We start from the raw sequence: 12,099 nt of genomic DNA on the forward strand, positions 1-12,099 counted from the left end.
TATGGTAAGGAAGGCTGATCTTGTATGGGACCTTAGTATTAGTAGGCATCTGATTACTTGTATTTTACTTCATTTTTATGTGTCTTTTATCACCATTTCCAAAACATAATAGTTGCTTCAGAAATGTCTGTTGAATGTAATGGGGCACAGTTGATGGAGAACCCAGCAGAGTTCCTGGCCTCCAAGTTGACAGTGTTGACTGCTGTGGCCCAGGGGCCCCATTTCTGCTTAGGGACCAAGGAACTTGACCAGAGGTTTGGCCCCAGGGAGGGGCAGAGAAGCCCCTCAAAACAGAAGCAGAGTAAGGCCCCACTCACAAGGGACTTCAAGGGCAGGGCCTTCAGGGAGGGGTGAGTGTGGAAGGACAGGAGACACCCGAGGGATAACTTCAGGAGACTTTGGGGCTCGTGTCCTGCAGGCAGAGATGTAATCGAGTGAAATTTCTGTTACTACTCTTTATAGGAACTCCATAAGCTGGCGAGGCTTGGGGAAATTGAAGTACTATTTATTATTTCAACATTACTATTTATTGCCCTTTTACTAAGTGCCAGGCATTTTGCATATGTTATTTCCTCTTCAAAAAGATAATACATAGCACAGAAAAGTCATCTGGTGAGGTGATTAAACACCAGTGACGAAGCCAGATTGCCCGGATTGACTCAGATCCCGGCTCCATCTCTTACTGTGTGACCGCGGATAGGTGAGGTAGGCTCTCTCTGGACTTTGCTCATTTATAAAATGGAGCTAATGGACGTAGCAAACTCGTAGATTCACTAGGAGGAGTAAATGAGATCATACATGTAAAGGGCTGAAACCAGTGTCTCGCGCAGAGTTAGTGCTCTGTAAGGATTAGTATGATCACATTGTCCCAGCAATCATGTGAGCAAGGTGCTCTCATATCTCCATTCTAGCGTGAGCAGTGAGTGACGGCCTAAGGCCACGTAGTCAGTAAGTGGCAGAGCTGGCAGAACTCATACCTGACTGCAAAGCCCACATGCTCTACCCACTAGCAAACAGCCTCCATAAGCATCCTAAGAAAAATGTAAAGTCATCCAGCTTAGGCGGGAATTGATGCTCCCTTTGAAGGTGTTATAACACCGCTGGCTTTGTTTCAATGTGAGAAAACAAATGGAGTCTGGACATGTCCTGGCTCCAAGGTCAAGGAGTCATCCAGGTCATCACTCCTCTCCCACCTTCATCCCCACCCTCCTCCCAGGATGCTATTCCAAGGTCTAATCTGATCATGATTCTTCAAATGTTATGATGGGTTAGCACACCACCCTGTGGTTAATATTTGAAGTTAAGTAACCTGAGACTGATGACTGGAAAACAAACAGCATATCCTGGTATGAAGTGTCAGAGAGGAAGGCAGCTGGTTTCAGGGCACGAACAGCCAGGGAATGAGCTTTCTCTGTTAGTCCTCTTTCCTTTTAATCAACTTTAATTTAATTAGTTAACTTAGTTACTTTTAATTCTCATAGGAAGAACCCAAGCTGGAGAGATTTGCTTAGCCACAGGCACACAGCTAAGAAATGGCCTAACCAGGATTTGAATAATGTCCATGTGGCTTCTACTCCAGGAGAATATACCTGGAGCAGCAATTTTGGGTTCTTGGGCCAGTTCCTCTGGGAAATGTGCAGCTTAACATGAACATTCTCTTGTTAAATAGTACAACTGAAATGGATGAATTACATAAGCTATAAAGTATGCCTGAATAAAATTATTTTAAAAAGAAAGGAGGAAAGAGAAAGGAAAAAAGGAATAAAAGAAGGGAGGGAGGGAAGGAGGAAGGAAAAATATGAGTAGCTAGAAAAATATTTTCTGACTGGTTTAATAACTACTGTGAACCAGTGGCCTGGGTTCAGTGAAGCCCCACAGAACTGGATAAAAACTGGAAAACTTTGTTTCTGGGTAAACGCTTTGCATATGCCCTTGTGAACTTCTTGCGAATTTATCTCCCCCCTCCCCGCCCCCCGCCGCCTTCCCCCCTCCCCCTTCCCCACTGCATATCACACCCACAGTACAGCCTTGGGACAAGAGAATTCTACACTCCATGAAGAGCAAGTATAAACACCTTTTTGTGCGTATGTTTGCTTTTGGTAAAGGCATGCTTGCTGCAATCCACAGAGTCCTAGGATCTCAGACTGACTGAAAGGGTTTTGTGTTAAGGATGCCATTGATACAGTCGCTGATGCTTAGGACTGTGTTGTTTACGAACACATCCCAGATGCTGATTTCGTACATCTGGAAGGGCTAAAGAGTTAGACTGGATTTAGGGCCTGGTTAGGCTCACCTGCTTATGACCCTTTGTGACCCATTCCCACATTATCCCTTCAAGTTGGAGGTGCCCCTCAGGGAGGCTGTTTCCCTGCCATCTATCCTTTGTTGTCCTCTTCCTATATCTCAGCAAAGGGAGAGAGATGAAAGTGTGTATATGTGTGGGGTTTGGTGAGTTTAAGAGCATAGTTGTTTTAATAGACTTTTTTTTTTTTTTTCGGTACGCGGGCCTCTCACTGTTGTGGCCTCTCCTGTTGCGGAGCACAGGCTCTGGACGCGCAGGCTCAGCAGCCATGGCTCACGGGCCTAGCCGCTCCGCAGCATGTGGGATCTTCCTGGACCGGGGCACGAACCCGTGTCCCCTGCATCGGCAGGCGGACTGTCAACCACTGCGCCACCAGGGAAGTCCTTAATAGACTTTTTTTAGAGCAGTTTTAGCTTCACAGCAAAATTGAGAGGAAGGTACAGAGGTTTCCCATATTTCTCCTGCCTCCACACGTACATAGCCTCCCCCATTATCAACATCCCCCCCCACCCCGCCCCAGAGTGATACATTGGTTACAATTGATGAACCTACATGGATGCATCATAGTCATCCACAGTCAGTAGTTTACATTAGGGTTCACTCTTGGTGTCGTACATTCTGTGGGTTTGGATAAAGGTGTAACAACATGTATCATACAGAATAGTTTCACTGCCCTAAAAATCCTCTGTGCTCTGCCTGTTCATCGCTCCTACCCCCAACTTCTGGCAACCACTGATATCTTTACTGTCTCCATAGTTTTGCTTTTTCTGGAATGTCATATAGTTGGAATCATACAGTATGTAGCCTTTTCAGATGGGCTTCTTTCACTTAGTAATATGCTTTGAAGGTTCCTCCATGTCTTTTCAGGGCTTAATACCTCATTTCTTCTTAGTACTGAATAATATTCCATTGTTTAGATGTACCACAGTCTATTTTCAGTACCTTCTACTGAAGGATATCTTGGTTGCTTCTAAGTTCTGGTAATTATGAATGAAGCTGCGGTAAACATCCATGTGCAGGTTTTTGTGTGGACATCAGTTTTCAGCTCCTTTGTGTGATTACCAGGAGTGCATTGCTGGGTCACATGGTAAGAGTATGTTTAGTTTTGTAAGAACCCACCAAACTGTCTTCCAAAGTGGGTATGCCATTTTGCATTCCCACCAGCAATGAATGCGTTCCCGTTGTTCCATAACCTCATCGGCATTTGCTGCTGTCAGTGTTCTGGATTTTGGCCATTCTAATAGGTGTGCAGAGATATCTCCCTGTTGTTTTAATTTGCATTTCAGTCTTTTATCAGATATGTCTTTTGCAAATATTTTCTCTCAGTCTCTGGCTTGTTGTTTCATTCCCTTCACAGTGTTTTGGGTGTGGCTGAACTCCACTGACTCCACTTTGTCAGCTCCACCTTAAGCCCACAGTTGGATTGCCCTCCTCTCTGCAGGACTGAGCTTTAGTCTACTCACAAGGAATGCACCCAAGCCAGCTAGGTTCCCTATCAACTTTTACCCTTTCCTTCATCTGATATGAAAACTGGAAGAATGCCTTTTGCTGAACCAGATGGTAATGAGACCCCTGGTTCCTGTCAGTGAGGATGTGATTTTCCCTACTAGTCAGATTCTATTTTTAGCTTCGGCCCCTTTAAATTCCCCTGTACCCCTTTAGGCAGTGTGGCATACAGCTGCTAATGCCTCTGGATCATCAAACACCCGATCCTGTCTGTGTCAGTTACCCCCAATAAACTTTATAGTTACACTTTATGGAATTGCCTGCTTTGTTTTTTGGTCTCAAAGTTCCTTCTCAGTTTGGAGGACATTATTCAATATCTCCACCTTCCAACACTTTCACAGAGCAGAATTTTTAAAAGTTTAGTGAAGACCAGCTTATCAATTCTTCCTTTCATGGGTCATGCCTTTGGTGTTATATCTCAAGACATCACTATACGCAAGGTCATTTAGATTTTCTACTATGTCATTTTCTAGGAGTTTTATAGTTTTGCATTTTACATCTATGTCTTTGATCCATTTTGAGTTAAGTTTTGTGAGGGATGTAAGATCTGTGTCTAGGTTCATTGTTTTGTACGTGGATGCCCAGTTGTTCCAGTGCCATATATTGAAAAGATTCTCTTTGCTCTGTTGCATGGCATTTGCTTCTTTGTCAAAGATCAGTTGACTGTATGTATGTGGGTCTATTTCTGGGTTCTCTATTCTGTTTCATTGAGCTATTTGTCTATTCTTTTGCCAATACCACATCATCTTAATAACTGTAGCTTTATAGTAAGTCTTGAAGTCTCATAATGTCAGTCCTCCAACTTTGTTCTGCTGTTGACTATGCTGGGTCTTTTGACTTTCTGTGTAAACTTTAGAATCGGTTTGTAAAATCCAAAAGTAACTTGGTGGGATTTTGATTAGGGTTGCATTGAATCTATAGATCAGGTTGGGAAGAACTGACATCTTGATAATATTGAGTCTTCCTATCCATGAACATCAAATATCTCTCCAGTTATTTAGTTCTTTAACTTTTTTTTTTTTTTTTGGCCATGTTGCACTGCTTGTGGGATCTTAGTTCCCCGACCAGGGGTTGAACCCAGGCCCTGGAAGTGAAAACGCTGAGTCCTAACCACTGGACCATCAGGGAATTCCCTTTGAGTTTTTTAAAAATCCTCAGGTTCATTTATGTTAAACAGGAAAGCGATTGACTTTCATATATTGTTACCCTTGTATCCTGAAACCTTGCTGTAACTGCCTATTAGTTCTAGAAGTTCTTTGGTCGATTCTTTTGGATTTTCTACATAGACAATCATGTCATCTATGAATAATGACTGTTTATTTCTTTATTCACAATTTGTATACCTTCTGTTTCCTTTTCTTGTCTTATTGAATCAGCAGGAACTTCCAGTATGATATTGTAAAGGAGGGGGACAGTCTTGCCTCGTACCTGATCTTAGTGGGAAGCTTTAAATTTCTTGCCATTACATGTGATGTTAACTGTGGGTTTCTTGTAGATCTTCTTTATCAGATTGATGATGTTCCCTCCATTCTTAGTATACTGAGAGTCTTTATCATGAATGTGTGCTGGATTTTTGTCGAATGCTTCTTCTAGATCTTTTGATATGATCATGTAATTTCTGTTGTTTAGCCTGTTAATGTGATTGGTTACATTAATTGATTTTCAAACATTGAGCCAGTCTTGCATACCTGGGATAAATCTGCTGGATTGAGGTGTATAATTTTTTTTATACTTTGCTGGATTTCATTTGCTAATATTTTGTTGAAGAATTTTGCATCTATGTTCATGAGACGTATAGGTCTGTAGTTTTCTTGTAGTGTTTTTGTCTGGTTTTGGTATTAGGGTAGTGCTGGCCTCATATAATGAGTTAGGAAGAATTCTTTTGCTTCTCTGAAAAATATTGTAGAGAATTGGTATAATTTCATCCTTAAATGCTTGATTAGAATTCACCAGCAAACCCATATGGACCTGGTGCTTTCTGTTTTGGAAGATCATTAATTATTGATTCAATTTCTTTAATAGAGTCCTATTCAGATTGTCTATTTCTTCTTGGGTGAGTTTTGGCAAGTTGTGTCTTTCAAGGACTTGGTCTATTTCATCTAGGTTTGTGGGCATAGATTTGTTTTAGTATTCCTTTAGTATCCTTTTTAAAATACATATATATATATATATTTATTTATTTGGTTGCACTGGGTCTTAGTTGCGGCACGTGGGCTCCTTAGTTGTGGCATGTGAACTCTTAGTTGCGGCATGCATGTGGGATCTAGTTCCCTGACAATGGATTGAACCTGGGCCCCCTGCATTGGGAGCATGGAGTCTTTTCCACTGTGCCACCAGGGAAGTCCCTATTATCCTTTTAATGTCTATAGGATCTTTAGTGATGTACCTTCTTTCATTTCTGATATCTGTAATTTGTCTCTTCTCTCTCTCTTTCCCTCTCTCCCTCTCTCCCTTTCTCCCTCCCTCTCTTTTTTCCTCTCTCCCTCTCTTTTTTAAGTAACCTAACTAAAGCTTATTGATTTTACTGATCTTTTCAAAGAATCATTTTTTGGTTTTGTTGATTTTCTCTATTGATTTCCTGTTTTCAAAAATTTTGTTGAGGGCTTCCCTGGTGTCGCAGTGGTTGAGAGTCCACCTGCCGATGCAGGGGACACGGGTTCGTGCCCCAGTCCGGGAGGATCCCACATGCCGTGGAGAGGCTGGGCCCATGAGCCATGGCTGCTGAGCCTGCTCGTCCGGAGCCTGTGCTCCTCAACGGGAGAGGCCACAACAGTGAGAGGCCTGTGTACCAAAAAAAAAAAAAAAAAATTTTGTTGATTTTTGCTCTCATTCTCATTATTTTTTTCTCCTACTTAATTGGGGTTTGATTTGTTTTTGTTTTTTTAGTTTCCTAAGGTAGAAGCTTAGATGACTGATTTTAGATCTTTCTTTTTTTTTAATATATGAATTTAATGCTGTAACTTTCCCTCTAAGGACTGCTTTTGCTGCACCCCACAAATTCTGATAAGTTGTCTTTTCATTTTCATTGAGGTCAAAAATATTTTAAATTTCTCTTGAGATTTACTCTTAGACCCACGTCTTATTTAGAAGTGTGTTGCTTAACCCCCGTGTATTTTAGGATTTTCCAGGTATCTTTCTGTGTTGATTTCTAGCTTAATTCCATTGTGGTCAAGAGCACACATTGTATGATTTCTGTTCTTTTAAATTTTTTAGGTGTGTTTTATGGCCCAGAATGTAGTCTATCTTAGTGAATGTTCCATGTGAGCTTGAGAAGAATGTGTATTCTGCTGTTGTTGGATGTAGTCTACAGATGTTGATTATATCCAGTTGATTAATCATGTTGTTGAGTTCGACTATGTCCTTACTAATTTTCTGCCAGCTGGATCTGTCCATTTGTGACAGAGAAGTGTTGAAGTCTTCAACTTTAATGGTGGATTCATCTGTTGTTTGTTGCAGTTCTGTCAATTTTTGCCCCATGTATTGTGATGCTCTTTTGTTAAGCACATACATGTTACGCATTGTTATGTCTTCTGGAGAGTTTATCCCTTTATCTTTATGTAATGCCTTTCTTTATCCTTGGTAACTTTCCTTGCTTTGAAGTCTGCTCTGCTTTCTTTTGATTAGTGTTAATATGGTATGTCTTTTTCCATTCTTTTAACCTCTATGTGTCTTTATATTTAAAGTGGGGTTCTTGTAGACAACATCTTGTTGGGTCTTGTTTTTTGATCCACTCTAGCAACCTCTGTCTTTTAATTGGTGCCTTTAAACCATTGACATTCAAAGTGATAACTGATATACTTGGATTATTTATCATATTTGTTAAAGCCTTCTATTTGTTGCCCACGTTCTTTGTTCCAATTTTTGTTTTCCATTTTTTTTCCTGCCATTTGTGGCTTTAATTTAGCATTTTATTTGATTGTGTTTTTTCTCTTTCATAGTGTATCAGTTATACTTTTTTTTTCCTTCTCTATTTTAGCGGTTGCCCAAGAGTTTGCAATATACATTTACAACTAATTCAAGTCCACTTTCAAAAAGCAATATACTGCTTCACAGGTAGTGCAAGTACCTTATAATAACAAAATAATCGTAATTCCTCCCTCCTGTCCCTTGTATCATTTCTGTCACTCATTTCATGCATACATAAGCATACATAAACTCATATATATGCATAAGCATCCATAATCAAATACATTGTTGTTATTATTATTTTGAACAAACTGTTATCTGTTAGATCAATTATGAATAAGGAAAATAAAAGTATTTTTCACTTGTTCCTTCTTCAGTGTTCTTCCTTTCTTTATGTAGTTCCAAATTTCTGACCTATATCATTTTTCTTCTCTCTGAAGAACTGTTAACATTTCTTGAAAGGTAGGTATGCTGACAACACATTCCTTCAATTTTTGTTTGCCCAAGAAAGTCCTTATTTCTCTTCACTTTTGAAGAGTAATTTCCCAGTATACAGAATTCTAGCTTGGTGGGGTTTTTCTCTCAACACTTTAAATATTTCAGTCCACTCTCTTCTTGCCTTCATGATTTCTGAGAAGTCAGATGTAATTTTTGTCTTTGCTCTTCTATAAGTAAAGTGTTTTTTCCTCTGGCTTCTGTCAGGATATTTTCTTTCTTTCTTTTTTTTTTTTTTATGCAGTACGTGGGTCTCTCACTGTTGTGGCCTCTCCCGTTGCGGAGCACAGGCTCCAGACACGCAGGCTCAGCGGCCATGGCTAACGGGCCCAGCCGCTCCGCAGCATGTGGGATCTTCCCGGACTGGGGCACGAACCCGCGTCCCCTGCATCGGCAGGCAGACTCTCAACCACTGCGCCACCAGGGAAGCCCAGGATATTTTCTTTATCTTTTATTTTCTGCAGTTTAAAAATGATATGTCTAGGTGTAGTGGGTTTTTTCGTCATTTTTTTTCTACTTGGTGTTCTCTGAGCTCTCTAGATCTGTGGTTTGGTGTCTGGGGAAATTCTCAGTCATTATTGCTTTAAATATTTCTTCTGTTCCTTTCTGTCTTTCTTCTCCTTCTGGTATTCCTATTATGTATATCTTACACCTTTTGTAGTTGTCCCATAGTTATTCGATATCCTGTTCTGGGTTTTTCAGTATGAGACAGGAAGGGGGTAGGGCACAACATTTACAAGAATGACATAGCCAGAGGACACGACTGATTAGAACCAACTAGGTCCAAGATGGTGGACGAGTTGACTTCCACTAGACCTTGAGCCTCAGTATATGCTCCTTGTAACACATCAGCAAGCTAAATGACACACGCACAGGCGCCATGACAGTTACAAGGCCGACCATAAAGGTCAAAAAGTGGGTGGTGGCCCAATTCCTGGAAATCCCCACACTTTCCCCAAAATAGCCACAATACTACTCCTACTCATTAGCCTATGAAATTACCCACCCCTATAAAAACTGACAACCCCATACCCTGGTGCCTCTCTCACCTTCTGAGATGGCCCACACTCTGTCTATGGAGTGTGTTTCTCCCTGAATAAACTTTCTTTCACTTTGCTGTGGCTGGCTCTTAAATTCTTTCCTGCACGAAGCCAAGAACCCAGACTTGGCGGCCGTCCCAGGGACTCAGACATGACCTGGGATGTGACCATCCTTTCGTGTCCCACTCTCTTTCCTGCGTCAAGTATTTTTTTCTCTTTGTTCTTAAGTTTTGGAGGTTTCTTTTGAGACATTCTCAAGCTTAGAGATTCTTTCTTCAGTCTTAGTTTGGGCTGCTATAACAAAATACCACAGACTGGGTAGCTTATAAACAACAGAAATTTATTTCTCACAGTTCTGGAGTCTGGAAAATCCAAGATCAAGGTGTTGGCCCTCTTCCCGGTTCATAGCCTGCGGCTTCTCACTGCGTCCTCACGTGGTGGAAGGGAGTTTTGTGGGATCTCTTTTATAAGAGCACTAATCCCACTCATTTACTAATTCACCCTCATGACCTAATTGCCTCCCAAAGGCCCCACCTTCTAACACCATTGCATTGGGTATAAGAATTCTAACATGAGTTTGGGGAGGACACAAACATTCAGATCATAGCACACGTCAAGTGAACTAATGAGTCCATCAAAGGCATTCTTCATTTCTGTCACAGTGTTTTTGCTCTCTAGCATTTCTTTTTGGCTCTTAGAATTTCCATCTCTTTGCTTACATTGCCCATTTGTTCTTTCATGTGGTTTACTTTATCCATTATAGCCTTTAGCATGTTCATCGTAGCTGTTTTAAATTCCCAGTCTGATCATTCCAACAGCCCTGCCTAAGGCTTCTCTATCTCTTCCAACAGTGGTTTTTGCCTTTTAATATACTAGAAATGTTTTCTCTATAGCATGAGACAATGAACTGGGTAACTGCTGTTAAGTAGGTATTTAGTAATGGGGTGGTAAGATGTGTGGAAGGAGGGGAGCCTGTTACATCCCTTTGATTAGGTCTCAGTCTTTTTAGGGAGCCTGTGAGCTTCACATGTGCTTCTTGGTGCCCACACCCTGGGGTGGGTTGCCCTGTCTAAGTAGAGTAGGGTGGCTAGAATGGAGTTGGGTATTTCCCTTTTCCCTTAAGGAAGGCCAGAGGGAGCTGGAGTTGGGGTTTTCCCTTCCCCCAGGTCAGTTAGGCTCTGATAAAACCCCAGAACGTTAGGCTGTAGTTAGAGAGTTAACTCTTAAAAACAGATCTTGTTAAGAAAGACAGAATGCTCTGGTTTATTTCCAAATGGTTCCTTTTCTGCTCCCCCTGCTTAAAGCATGAGGGCTTTTCCCTCCAGCATTCACTGTGAGAACCTCATTAGAACTCCAGGTGGTAAAACTCACAAAAGCATGGACCCTCTGATGACTGGGTCCCCTTGGAGTTTTTAGCTCTGAGCGTGGTCCACATGGAGCCTCCAGCCGTTCCTGGATCACAGCTCAGGTTCCCCTCCCCCAGCACTAATTCTCATATAAGTTGAGATTCTCGGTATTTGCCTGACAGTCTCCCCAGTTTGGGGGGCACTGGTTTGCTCTATGACCTCACTTCTCTTATGGATCTAAGAAGAGTTATTGATTTTTCAGTTATTCAGCTTTTCACTTTTTGTTAGGATGGAGTGGCAACTTCCAAGCATCTTACATGCCGAATTGGAAACTGGAAGTCCTCAGTAGCATACATTTAAAAGGTTATTAGGGCTTCCCTGGTGGTGCAGTGGTTGAGAGTCCGCCTGCCGATGCAGGGGACACGGGTTCGTGCCCCGGTCCGGGAAGATCCCACATGCCGCGGAGCGGCTGGGCCCGCGAGCCATGGCCGCTGAGCCTGCGCGTCTGGAGCCTGTGCTCCGCAACGGGAGAGGCCACAACAGTGAGAGGCCCGCGTACCACACACAAAAAAAGTTTATCAGATAAAAGGCCCGGACTCTCAAAATGAGTGCAAGTCCTGCAGGCCAGCACATCACGTAGCCCGGCATTTCCCAAACGCATTTGACCATGAAGCCCCTTTCCTCGTGTACCATTTATCAACATGCCATGGAACCAGTTTTCTGAAGAACCTACTCTGAGGAACACTGAGCTCGAGCACAGTCCATGCTGGAGAAGTATCAAGTTGTTCCTTGAAGTTGTGGCTCAGAACCCAGAGGCCCAGGGAGGCCCTCCTTTGGTCATTCCATTAAACCAGGAAACACAGTCCCCTTTACAATGAAAGCCCTGGTTAAAGGCAGAGCAGTGCTGTGTGCTCCTGGAACCCTGCTGGGCTCGAATCCTGGCTCTGCTGAGAGCTCCTGGGCAACTTAACCTCTCTGCGCCTTAGTTTTGCCATCTGTAGAATGGAAATGACAATGACTCATGTTAGTTGGCTTGTAGGGCTGCTGTGAGGATCACATGAGTGAAAACATGGTCAAAACTTAGAAAGTGCTTGGCACCCAGTGTGTGCAGCTGGGTCTTTCCAAGCTTCTTCTGTCAGTGTACCCTGCAGACTCTCACATTCACCTGTTGCAACCAAAGGGGACACTATATAGCCTCTTTAAAATGCCTAGGAAACATGGGATAAAACCCATACCTTGATTTTGGTATGAGTTAACCATTATTTGATACTACCTTTACTCTGCAGCTGTTTTCTAGATTTTGATCTGTATGAGTAGGAAGACGGAGGAGGACCAGTGTTAGCCCTCTCTGATACAGGGAACTAGTCTCCAATATTTCCAAACTTGTAGACACCCCTCTTTTTTTTCAATATTAAAAAATGGGACAGGCCACAGCCTCTCCACATGTAGTCATTGTGCTTTAACCATCGACTGAGACAACAGTAATAATCAAAAGCTATTATCA

Source organism: Pseudorca crassidens, chromosome 3 (genome assembly GCF_039906515.1).
Source record: "Pseudorca crassidens isolate mPseCra1 chromosome 3, mPseCra1.hap1, whole genome shotgun sequence".
Classification (NCBI taxonomy): Eukaryota; Metazoa; Chordata; class Mammalia; order Artiodactyla; family Delphinidae; genus Pseudorca; species Pseudorca crassidens.